This window comes from Convolutriloba macropyga, unplaced genomic scaffold (assembly GCF_964194025.1).
Source record: "Convolutriloba macropyga unplaced genomic scaffold, txConMacr16.3 SCAFFOLD_4137, whole genome shotgun sequence".
Classification (NCBI taxonomy): domain Eukaryota; kingdom Metazoa; phylum Xenacoelomorpha; order Acoela; family Convolutidae; genus Convolutriloba; species Convolutriloba macropyga.
Genome location: NW_027449380.1, coordinates 2,071 through 12,500, shown reverse-complemented (window position 1 = coordinate 12,500; position 10,430 = coordinate 2,071). Strand labels below are relative to the sequence as shown.

The window sequence follows — 10,430 nt, the reverse complement described above, 5'->3', positions numbered from 1 at the left end:
CATTTCGCGTGTGCGCTTTCAATGAGCGACAACACTTGCAAGCAACTCACACTCCTTGGTCCGTGTTTCAAGACGGGCTGTAGAGAGCATTGAATAGGAAGTTGAGGTCAGACAGGCAATCAAGATCAATTTATCTCATTTTGTTTAGAATCAACAAGAAGAATTCCGAGGAAAACTTCTGCTCGATTCATTAACAAGATTTGCCAAAAGACGACAACTACACTACTCGGTAGCCGAGAATATAATATCAAGGCATTGAGTATGGTAACGCTCACTCCAGTTCCCCTTCAACAGTTTCACGTACTTTTCACTCTCTCTTCAGAGTGCTTTTCAACTTTCCCTCACGGTACTTGTTTACTATCGGTCTCGCTTTATAATTAGCTTTTGGAGAGACATATCTCCAGCTTCGAGTTGCACTTTCAAACAACTCTACTCATAGGAATGAGCCATTATGACTGGTATCGAAAATGACCTTTACAGGATTTTCACCTTCTTTGATGCTACTTTCCAGTAGACATCAGGACAAATTCACCAGTCTAGCATCAAACCATACCGGACACCGAGAAATGTTGCCATTTCTCTTCCCGATGAGCTTTTCCCTGTTCATTCGCCATTACTAAGGGATTCTCAGTTGATTTCTTTTCCTCCCCTTACTGATATGCTTAAGTTAAGGGGGTTCTCTCGCCCAATTCAGGTTATGTAGTTGATTGTCTCTTAATTGGTTCACTGACCAATATGAGACAGAAACCGATTCAGCAGTTTTGTTCGCTACTACTATCAAACACAGGTCGAAGTTTCCATTCAGTCATTAATTCCAACTTTCAAATGTTGTTGTTTCAGCTTTCGCTTACTAGAAGCAACATAATACTCGCTGCAATACAGACCTCGGGAAACCCTCACCGTGAATAAGGTTCACTCACATATTTCACTACATTTTGCGTGGGATTGGAGATGAGGCTACTCGTTCTTGCTCAGTACTAGGCTGAAAATTAACGAAACTTCGTTACAAACGTTCACATGTTGATGTTTCCGCTTTCGCGTACTCGAAACAACATAATACTAGTCTTTGTAATTTAGTTTCATAATTTCAACTGTTCTCATGCAGAATTTTTGCTCATTCTTATCCCAAATTTTGACCTGGCTACTAGTTACACTCCTTGTACTTATTGCAAAATGACCACAAATTTCAACAGCTTTCACATGTTGCTGTTTCGGCTTTCGCTTACTACAGTCAACATAATACTCGTTGCAAAATAAGTGCTCGGCATCTGCAATTTTCCAAAGACGAAGTTTCGCCAGTTCAATTTTCGCTCGCCAATTATGGCTACTAATTCACACGGTACTGAGCTCAACAACATTAAATTTGTTCAGCAAGACTTTCACATGTTGATGTTTTGGCTTTCGCCTACTAGAAGCAACATAATACTCGTCTTGTTAGCTCATTCAATGAGAATAGCTTTTCCCGTTGAGAATTTTTGCCTTCAATTGGCGTTGTAGTGAGTTTGGCTACTCAGATCACCAAATACTTGTGACAATTCGAACCAGAAATGTTTTCAATTTTCACATGCTGATGTTTCGGATTCAACCTACTAGAAGCAGCATAATACTTGTATTCAACAATTTCTGTATCAAATCCCAGTTTTCTCTGGTGCATCTTTGCCAAACTATTCCAAACTGCCTGAGTCTGAATACCAATTACAGGTACTAGTAAATGCACGTTACTAAGGACTATATAGTTCTAGGTTACTGTACACAACGACGTTCACATGTTGATGTTTCAGCTGCCGCTTACTAGAAACAACATAATACTTATCGTGCATACCTTTCCATAACTTGTCCTTTTCAGATGCATTAGTTTCCCTTTGTCTTGGCTTCTACAGTCAGACTGGCTACTAGTAACAGCACAGTACTAATCACATATCGTTCTACAGTTTGCAGACAACTTTCACATGTTGATGTTTCAGCTTTCGCCTACTAGAAACAACATAATACTCGCTGTATACATTTGTAGTTCTCTATGTAACTTTCATGTGAAGAAGTTTCGCCAGTCTTTTTGACTGTCTCAAATCTGAGTCATGCTTAGGCTACTAGTTGCTTCATAGTACTTATCGCCTCGAGATCATTGAACAAAACTTGATTTTCACATGTTGCTGTTTCAGCTTCCGCTTACTAGAAACAACATAATACTAGTCTCATTAAGTTCCGTCTCTTTGCAATTTTCTTATGAAGAAAATTCGCCATCACAATGACTCCAGCAGTTCTTGATCAAGGAATGCAATCATTGATCAGAATGCTATTATTTGAATCGGTTCTGCTTTAAGTGTTCCAATTTTATTGGAAGCACCAACAATAGAACATCAATGTGTTCAATCGAGAGTTATATAACCCTGAATCGGACGCAGTCAACAGCCGAAGCCGAGACCGCCTTTTGCGTTAGAGAGGTCGGTAAACAAATCTTGCGATTCATACCGAATTAACACATATAGCTGTGCTCCTCTTCGTAAAGCGAGCCAAGTGATCCCCTGTTGAAGGATGTATTTGGACCAATCTAGTAGCATTTGGTTTCCAACAAGCTCTCCCAAGTTAGCTTACTTATTGGGCTTTTCAACCAATTCGGTTGGCTACAAGCATCATCAAAGTACTAGCCACAGTTTGATCGCAAAATTCTACGACTTTCACATGTTGATGTTTCGGCTTGCGCTTAGCCTACTATAAGCAACATAATACTAGTCATATCATAGAGCGTGATCAGCTTGTGACGTTCTCATGATGAAGTTTCACCAACAGTGTCTCACTTCGAGCTTAAATCCAGCTACTAGTAACTACACAGTACTGACTGCAACGATAACTTTTATCTATACCTTTCACATGCTGCGCTTTCGGCCAGGGCCTACTAACGTCAACATAATACTCGATATAAACTTTTGTTCATGATGCAGCTTCCCCATGCAGAAGTTTCGCCTTCAAATGCTCTCTTGGCCATATGACGTAAGAAAAGGTTACTAGTAACATCACAGTACTAGCCACAGTTTGATTGCAAAATTCTACGACTTTCACATGTTGATGTTTCGGCTTGCGCTTAGCCTACTAGAAGCAACATAATACTAGTCATATCATAGAGCGTGATCAGCTTGTGACGTTCTCATGATGAAGTTTCACCAACAGTGTCTCATTTCGAGCTTAAATCCAGCTACTAGTAACTACACAGTACTGACTGCAACGCTAACTTTTATCTATACCTTTCACATGCTGCGCTTTCGGCCAGGGCCTACTAACGTCAACATAATACTCGATATAAACTTTTGTTCATGATGCAGCTTCCCCATGCAGAAGTTTCGCCTTCAAATGCTCTCTTGGCCATATGACGTAACACAAGGTTACTAGTAACATCACAGTACTAGCCACAATTTGATCGCAAAATTCTACGACTTTCACATGTTGATGTTTCGGCTTGCGCTTAGCCTACTAGAAGCAACATAATACTAGTCATATCATGGAGCGTGATCAGCTTGTGACGTTCTCATGATGAAGTTTCACCAACAGTGTCTCATTTCGAGCTTAAATCCAGCTACTAGTAACTACACAGTACTGACTGCAACGATAACTTTTATCTATACCTTTCACATGCTGCGCTTTCGGCCAGGGCCTACTAATGTCAACATAATACTCGATATAAACTTTTGTTCATGATGCAGCTTCCCCATGCAGAAGTTTCGCCTTCAAATGCTCTCTTGGCCATATGACGTAACACAAGGTTACTAGTAACATCACAGTACTAGCCACAATTTGATCGCAAAATTCTACGACTTTCACATGTTGATGTTTCGGCTTGCGCTTAGCCTACTAGAAGCAACATAATACTAGTCATATCATAGAGCTTGATCAGCTTGTGACATTCTCATGATGAAGTTTCACCAACAGTGTCTCATTTTGAGCTTAAATCCAGCTACTAGTAACTACACAGTACTGACTGCAACAATAACTTTTATCTATACCTTTCACATGCTGCGTTTTCGGCCAAGGCCTACTAACGTCAACATAATACTCGATATAAAATTTTGATCATGATGCAGCTTTCCCATGCAGAAGTTTCGCCTTCAAATGCTCTCTTGGCCATATGACGGAACACCAGGTTACTAGTAACATCACAGTACTAGCCACAGTTTGATTGCAAAATTCTACGACTTTCACATGTTGATGTTTCGGCTTGCGCTTAGCCTACTAGAAGCAACATAATACTAGTCATATCATAGAGCGTGATCAGCTTGTGACGTTCTCATGATGAAGTTTCACCAATAGTGTTTCATTCGAATTGGTTCTGCTTTAAGCTCTCCAATTGTTTTGGATGAACCAGTTTTGCCCTTCGAAGCCACTTTTGTGAGCTTTTGTGGGTCTTTACCAAGAGGATATACCTCAAGGCCTCTTTCAATTCCTTTAAGTTCTTTCAACTCCTTTACAGTTTCTAGGTTCACATAGCTGCAAACCTTATTTCTAGTTTTAAGTCTGGCCAACTTGGGGAGAGTTGGTGCAGACCGTGACCAATTCTAGTAGGATGCCACAACAAGAATGTGATCAACTTAGCTTGTCGATGAACCTGCCCCACATTCAAACAACTCTATCGCCTTTTCCTCGTATAGTTATATGCGAGGGCCTCTCATAGAGAGCGCTGTTAGCAACCTTTTCCACATAGACGATAAAGTTGTGAGTGTTTTGCACATGGCTGTTGTCATCACCACGTGACGAGTCAACTCAGCTTGACTCTCTACACTCCGACAAGCTTTGCACATACGCCTTTAGTTCAGTATGTGTCTTTAATCTGACTCCGGTGCCTCAAGCCGGAAAAATTGTCAGATTATGATCATTATCGGTTAGTCATCCCGATGCAAGATCGTATCGTACTGTCTTTGTCTACCTCCAGATTCCGAAGAACAGGAGGAGACTCTCCCAGACCTACATATCTGGGAGAATGTTCAGAGGGCGAGAAGCTGTGGATTACTCTCCCCTAAGAACTGACTAAACTTTACCCTCGTCCAAGGTAAGTTTATTTTAGCTAGCCTTCTATGTAAAGGATCTGAGGCTAAGCTGTGTTTTTTCGAGCCTTTGGCTCGGAGCAAGTTCAGTGGGCGCCCCGAGTAGCTCAACTCTTTCCCACTGAACAGCGCAACGCTCTGTCACTCGCTGGGATTTTTGCGTGTCGGTTCTAACCACGCGACTTGTGGACCTTTTTAGGCCTTTCTCATTCACAAGTCTATAGCTGGGCTTCTATAACCCAGCTTCTGAGATCTAGATAGCTGCAGTTCTGCTAGGCTGCTTTTGCTAACTAGTCTCCCTTTAAGCAGTCCCTTGCCATGACTGCTGAACTATGTATCCACACAAGTAGTTTTTGAGCTCGATACATAATTCGAGATTGGTTGCCAAGCAATCTCTAGCGACAGAGCGTCATGCGCACTACAGACATGGCCTCTACCAGCAGCCATGCCCGAAGGAATCAATCACTGATCCTTCCGCAGGTTCCCCTACGGAAACCTTGTTACGACTTTTACTTCCTCTAGACAATTAAGCTCGATCCGCTTCATCCCGTTGCCGGAGACCGAAGTCCCAACAGTAGGAATTTGCAATTCTTGCTTAACTATCCAATCAGTAGTAGCGACGGGCGGTGTGTACAAAGGGCAGGGACGTAATCCCTATGAGTTGTTGACTCATAAGTACCAGGAATTCCTGGTTCACGTCTGCAAGTTACAACAGACGATCCCCTTGAAGCGCTGTACTTTTCTCTGATTGCCCAGTCCATTTCGGACCAAGGGCTGAGTACTCAATCTAAAAGTACACAGTGTAGCGCGCGTGCAGTCCAGAACATCTAAGGGCATCACAGACCTGTTATAGCCTCACTTCATCTGCGGTATTTAATTCCGCATAGTTCCTCTAAGAAGTGTTTGAATTCACATATAGTGAATTTCATTATTTAGATGGAGAAGATCTCGTTCGTTATCGGAATTAACCAGACAGATCACTCCACTAACTAAGAACGGCCATGCACCACCGCCCATATAATCATGAAAGATATTCAATCTGTCAATCCTTAAGATGTCTGGACCGGGTGAGTTTTCCCGTGTTGAGTCAAATTAAGCCGCAGGCTCCACTCCTGGTGGTGCCCTTCCGTCAATTCCTTTAAGTTTCGATTTTGCAACCATACTTCCCCCGGAACCAATAAACTTTGGTTTCCCGGTTAATCTCTTGCCAAGTCAAGATCGACTTTGACAAATTGTAGGTTGGTATAGTTTATGGTCAGAATTACGAGGGTATCTAATCCTCTTCAATACTCTGACTTTCGTTCTTGATTAATGAAAACATTCTTGGCAAATGCTTTCGCAGTAGTTTGTCTTGCCACGATCCAAGAATTTCACCTCTAACGTAGCAATACAAATGCCCCCGTCTGTTCCTTTCAATCATTACCGCACTCAGCCAACCGGCATCAATCGAGTAGCGGGTCATTCTCCATTATTCCATGCTTTATTATTCGATCCCAAAGGATGCTTTGAACACTCTAATTTTCTCAGGGTGAAAACACCGTTTCCACAGTTCGTCACATTTAAGTGCAAACTATTTCTTCGATGCGAAGGATGAGCGGAACGAGTCAACAGATTTAACTGAAGACCATGTTGCCGTTCTACTCAAACAGATCCAACTATGAGCTTTTTAAACGCAGCAACTATTGCATACGCTTGTAGAGGCTGGTATTACCGCGGCTGCTGGCACCAGACTTGCCCTCTACTCGTTCATCAATGGAGCTTTTAAGTCCATTCCATTCTGATTACAAACCATAAAGGTTCATATCATTATTTCTAGTCACTACCTCCTCGTGCGGAGAGTGGGTAATTTGCGTGCCTGCTGCCTTCCTTGGATGTGGTAGCCGTTTCTAAGGCTCCCTCTCCGGAATCGAACCCTGATTCCCCGTTACCCGTCACAACCATGGTAGTCCGTTACACTACCATCATAGGTTGATAGGTCAGAAATTCGGAAGTTCCGTCCCCAAGCCGAAGCTATCTGGGATCTTTCAGTTACTAGGACTCATCACGGGATGTGTCTGTACTTAGCAAATCACCCGGTGTAGTCTTGTAAAAGTCTCCGACAGTGTCGGACAATCAGCATGCATTAGCTGCAGGGTTACCGCAGTTATTCATTTAGCTTGCAAATCAACTAATAGATAGTAACTGATTTAATGAGCCATTCGCGGTTCCACTTTTTCAAGCTTCGCTTGCACATGCATGGCTTAGTCTTTCAGACAAGCATATGGCAACTGACAGGATCAATCAGTTTAATTGTACTTTGAACAATCTTTCGATTTGTTCGAATTTAGAAAGACATAGCCTTGCGGCCTCGTCAATCTTGCTTTGAGCTTTTTAAATCACGAAGAGTTTCAATGCATGCTTTGGCATGGCTACTAGTTACTACACAGTACTCTACACACTTAGAGTTACCCACGATTACACATTTCACATGCTGATGTTTCGGCTCGCGCGTACTAGAAACAGCATAATACTATGTGTACTGGTAGATAGCGCTCTGTGAGCATTTCCCATGAGCAGGTTTTGCCCTCCAAATCTCTGTTCTACTGTTACCAATACCGGCTAACAACTGTATCATACTAGGGAGAATTGACTCATGATTTAAAAACCAGATGTTCACATGTCGATGTTTCGGCTCTCGCCTACTAGAAACAACATAATACTAGTCTGTTAAAAATCTCAATCACGCCGCCTCTTCAGATACAGAAGTTTTACCTTTTATTGGTTAGAGAACAGCTTTCCAGCTGTCGACATGGTTACTAGTAACAACACCGTACTCAACACAAAAACTTTTCAACTTCACAACTTTCACATGCTGATGTTTCTGCTTTCGCATACTAGAAACAGCATAATACTTATTGTTTTGTCAAGTAATTTGTGTGTCTTTCCCATGTGAAGTTTCACCGGTCAACAATGTTTCCCTGACCAATTACGGCTACTAGTAGCTGTATAATACTAGGGAAAATGATTGAGGATTTAATATCAGATTTTCACATGTTGATGTTTCGGCTTTCGCCTACTAGAAACAACATAATACTAGTCTGCTAAGAAATCTCGCTCAAATTGCCTTTTCACATACAGAAGTTTCACCTTCTATTGGTTAGAGAACAGTTCTCAGCTGTCGACATGGTTACTAGTAACAACATCGTACTCAACACAAAAATTCTTCAACTTCACAACTTTCACATGCTGATGTTTCTGCTTTCGCGTACTAGAAACAGCATAATACTTATTGCTTTGTCAAGAAGTGTGTGTGTCTTTCCCATGCGAAAGTTTCACCGGTCAGCAATAATTGCCGTGTCCAATTAAGGTTACTCATAGCTGTATAATACTAGGGAAAATGATTGAGGATTTAATATCAGATTTTCACATGTTGATGTTTCGGCTTTCGCCTACTAGAAACAACATAATACTAGTCTGCTAATAAATCTCGCTCAAATTGCCTTTTCACATACAGAAGTTTCACCTCTTCTTGGTCACTGTACAGATGATGCTGTCTGTTCTTTATTTGGTTCTGCTTATTATAAGGAGGGGCATCACTCCTTCCTCCTTGGTTTGCATGCATTAAGCCTGCTTTGTGAAAAGCGTATCTTTCTAGCTTTTCTTCGCCTTACTCGAGTAGGACGATACAATCCAGACATTAGTCAGTCTTGGTGTAAAGTCACTGAGTATTATTCGGTTCTGCTTTATTCAGCAATATGCTGTATAATTGTTGTAATTTGCGAACATATTTGTTCTCAGTTCCGAACTACTAGCGACGACAGATTACCAGCGGTCATGAGCCATCAAGGTAGTTCTTTGGTGCATCAAGTAGAGAGGTGCCATCAAACAACACTTCCCTAATAATGCTACACACATAGAATTTGCTACAGTGCAGCTTTTTACTTTGCAAAATTTGCGCACAAATTTTGCATAGAATAAATGTTTTATCAAGATTTTTAGATCCCCTCCCTTGAGAGAACGTTACTCCTTTAAGTGAACACCCCGCGGCGTCCTGTTGTTATTGCTTATAACCATTTCGCAAGCCGGAGGCATAATGCACTACGCAAGCCGCTACTTTGGCACAGAGGCACCTAGTTTTACACCCGGGACTTCAGGTGGCCCAGTTTTACACCCAGTACAGCGGTGCCAGTTGGTAACCCGGTGGATCCTCGGAGACCAGACATGATCATAGATCAAACCCGATGTATGCTACTCCTGAACGTATAGTATCTCCACTGTGCAATGAAATTATCGTTCGTTTCGGGCCTTCCTATACGTTCAGCAGACAATCGCTAGGAATTCACCTCGTGACCCGTGGTGACCACACTGGATTTCAAGTTTATTGATTTGGACAGACCTGTCATTTATTTTGCTTTTCAGCTTCAGTTCTGCTCGATCTAGCTTGCCTAAGGCTTGATCTCGCTTTGCTCACCCCTGTAGGAGCCTCTACTAGTACCACTCGGAGTAATGGGGAATCCACCAGACCTAATCGATGAATGCCATCAAACAACAAACATCATACCCGGCTTCATCAGGCATATTTTATTACTTCCGAGAGGTACTTTAGTATCAGATCTTTCTCCATGCCTCTTATGAGGACCCGTCAGACCTTTCGGTTTATCGTTTAGCTTCAGTCCTGCTCGATCTAGCTTTCCCAAGGCTCGATCTAGCTCTATTCGCCCCACTAGAGGGCTCTCTAAGACCCCTCGGTCTTAGTGTTAGCTCCGGTACTGCTCGGTCGTGCTTGCTGAAGGCCCGACCCAGCTTTAGTTAGATTCTCGTACTTTCTCTTGGCCTCTCTAGGAGGACCAGACAGACCTCTCGGTCTATCGTTTAGCTTCAGTCCTGCTCGATCTAGCTTGCCCAAGGCTTGATCAAGCTCTATTCGCCCCGCTAGAGGGCTCTCTAAGACCCCTCGGTCTTAGTGTTATCTTCTGTAATGCCTAACCAAGCTTACTACAGGCCTTGGTCAGGTCTTTATCGGTCACCGATTAGTAACAGACCAATCATAGGGCCTTCCACCCTATCCGGGTTGAGGTCTTTAGTCCAGCCATATTTTGACAAGACACCTCTCCCTAATAATGCCCCACACATAGAATTACTGTCCATGCAGTATTTAACTTGTGTTTTTTTCTAAAATTTGATTTTCACTTTTTGGAGGTTCATTTGCTCCTCTGACACTCTTTCAGCTTCAATCTTACTCGATCTAGCTTTCCCAAGGCTCGATTCTAGCTCTATTCGCCCCACTAGAGGGGCTCTCTAAGACACTTCGGTCTTAGTGTTAGCTCCGGTCTTGCTCAATCGTGCTTGCTGAAGGCGCGATCAAGCTTTAGTTAGCTTCTCGTACTTCCTCTTGGCCTCTCTAGGAGGACCAGACAGACC

At 42.4% G+C, this 10,430-nt stretch overlaps 1 non-coding gene and 1 pseudogene across 1 annotated transcript in view; both read right to left on the bottom strand.

The window, feature by feature from the left end:
- The window catches only part of LOC142355000 (large subunit ribosomal RNA), a 3,522-nt gene extending 2,823 nt beyond the window's left edge, over positions 1–699 (bottom strand). The window contains exon 1 of the ribosomal RNA XR_012761149.1: positions 1–699. This exon is cut by the window's left edge and continues 2,823 nt beyond it. This is a non-coding gene — a ribosomal RNA (large subunit ribosomal RNA).
- Positions 700–2,382: 1,683 nt separating this feature from the next.
- Positions 2,383–2,534, bottom strand: LOC142354999 (5.8S ribosomal RNA; annotated as a pseudogene).
- Positions 2,535–10,430: the final 7,896 nt, after the last annotated feature.